Source organism: Capricornis sumatraensis, chromosome 2 (assembly GCF_032405125.1).
Source record: "Capricornis sumatraensis isolate serow.1 chromosome 2, serow.2, whole genome shotgun sequence".
Lineage (NCBI taxonomy): Eukaryota > Metazoa > Chordata > Mammalia > Artiodactyla > Bovidae > Capricornis > Capricornis sumatraensis.
This window is the reverse complement of record NC_091070.1, coordinates 193435389-193437829: the sequence shown is the minus strand read 5'-3', so window position 1 is coordinate 193437829 and position 2441 is coordinate 193435389. Positions and strand designations below refer to the sequence as shown.

At 54.5% G+C, this 2441-nt stretch overlaps 1 pseudogene; it reads right to left on the bottom strand.

Annotated features, from left to right (window-relative positions):
- Positions 1-304: 304 nt before the first annotated feature.
- On the bottom strand, positions 305-1297 carry LOC138074026 (solute carrier family 25 member 3 pseudogene; annotated as a pseudogene).
- Between the last annotated feature and the right edge of the window lie 1144 nt (positions 1298-2441).

Here is a 2441-nt window from a genome sequence, read left to right as displayed (position 1 = left end):
AGGCACTAAATCACCTAACATTACTTCCTGTTAAGAATTTTTTCCCCTTATAATTGCTGAAAAGCTATTGAGTTAAAGCAACCACACCGACTCCCCAAAGACAATGGTCCAAACTCCCAAATGAAATGGTTGCAATTCTCTTGGATTGCCAAAAAGCAGGAATGGATCACTTAAAAGAAAACTAGGTCTGCACGTTGTCACCTCTCCACAAACGTTAACATCCTACACACTAATATTTGAACATTCCCCCCCACGGAATCGAAATACTGGCCAACGGTGGCCACAGGAGTCTTCCAATCCATGCCTACTTTCGGGATTTGGGCGCTTGAGGGACTGGAGGGCGAGGCAATCTGAAATAGACCTTGACCGAGTCGTAGATGAACCACTGCAGGGCAGTCAGGGTGCCAATCATGATGGTCCGGGCAAACAGGCCTTTCCACACTCCCTTGAACCCCAGTCTGCGGAGAACGTCGAAGGCCGTGCTGCCTTTCTCCTTGTTCAAAACGGACACGACAGAATCCGCAGGGTGGGACACCACGGCGCAGAAGACGCCAGCAATGTAGCCAGCCACAAAGGTCACGGCCAGCTGCTCACTTTTGGTGCAATGGCTCTGCGGCTTGGGCACCATGTACTTGTAGAGCGCCTCGACCGTGCGCTCGAAGCAGGCGAACTTCATCATGGTGTAGGGGATCTGGCGCATCCAGAGCGGCGCCACGCCTTTGTAGAAGGCCCACAGGCCCTCCTCGCCGTACATCTTGGGGGCCGCGGCCCGGAGCGTGCGGGCATAGCCCTGCTGCGTCTGCATGCGAACCTTCACCGCTTCCATCGGGGCCAGGGCCACGTCGGCGAAGAACTCGGCGCTGGCTGAGGCGGCCAGGTACAGCCCGGTTCTCCATTCGTAGGCTTTCTCCTGGCCCAGGAGCTCCGCGTAGCGGATTTTGAAGACCTCGTAGAGGCCAAACTTGAAGAGGCCCTGCATGGAGTAGCCTAGAAAGGTCGGGGCCCAGCCTCGGGCCAGGCCGCGCAGCCCGTCGTCCCGCAGTGTCACGCCAAAGCCGCTCAGGATGCCCTTGTACTTGCTGGGGTCCACCTGCATGCGACACTTGACCAGGTCCAGAGGCACGATGGCCGTGTGCGTCAGCCCGCAACTCAGCATCCCGCCCAGGCCGCAAAGCAGTAGGTACTTCGTGGAGCCGTACTCGTAGCTGGACTCCTCCAAGGCTGCTGCCCAGGGCCTGCCCTTGAGTTGGCCTGTGCTTCTTCCCCGCAGGGCTCGGTAACCGCCAGCATCACACATGGCCGCGCTGGGTCTAGGCACACGCTTCCCTCAGCCTGAGCTCTTTCCTCCCTCAGGGGCCCCAGGCACTGCGCATGCGGCTGAACTCCCCCCTCCCCCACCCACCAACGTGAGCTTGCTAACCCAACGGTCTGGTCTGAGCGAGGGACAGGTCGCGCCAGAGCCCAAAGGTCTTCGACCGCTCTCTACCGACGCCTGCACACCCGCTACCTGGCTTGGCTGCCTTTGGATCTCGACTGGCTCCTGAAATTTTAAGTAGGGGCATCGCCTCACCCCTCACCTCCAGGACGGCCCTTCAGCCCGCCCTCAAGCTTTTGGGCAAATAGGCTTCTGGTAACGACAGGAACCCCGCCCCTCAACCCTCCTCAGCTTCCTCCTCAGTGGTCCCTAGGTCTCACCTTCCGTGGTAAGGCTTTCCATGCCTAGTGCGTCAAGTGGCTTCTGTCCAGCTCAGCAGCTTAATCTACAAAGATGCTAAAAAAATAAATCAACAAGTACAAGCATGAGTAAACACATGAATAGGCAAGTAAGTAGATGAGGAGATGAGTGACAGGGTGAAGAGTCGCCATGCACTCTTTCAGGAAGAGTTGCCTTCCTGAAAGGCCTTTCTGGAGTCCTCACTTAAACAGCCCGCTTATGGTAATGGTCATCTCCATGGCCACAGAATGTTCTATGGAGGGAATGCACAGAGAGAACCAGGAACCTGAAATTAGAGGACCAGTCCCTGAGCTTCCAGCCTTACCTAACACTCTTACAGCAGAGACTGGGAGGATACCTCTCCCCCAAACCCACACTCCACTCCTTTCCCTCCAAGAGTTATTGTGGGGTCTTAGGAAGGATGGAGGTTCTCCCTAGATTGAGAGAGGGATGCTGATTATTTTCATTCATTCGATGTTGTTTCGTTGACTACTGAATCTCTGCCATGATTTTGGAGATTAGGAAAGTCAAAAATCATCTTTCATTTTAAGGGAGCTTGTAGTCTCATTGGCCTGGAAAATGAGAACTAAATGATTCTACTTGTAAAAAAGTAGCATGTATTCATACATTCACTCACTGTGTGCTGGGCCCTATGCAGGGTTAGGGGTTTAGCAAAGAGTCAGGCATATTCCTCAAGTGTGAAGTATTAGTCACACAGTCGTGTCTG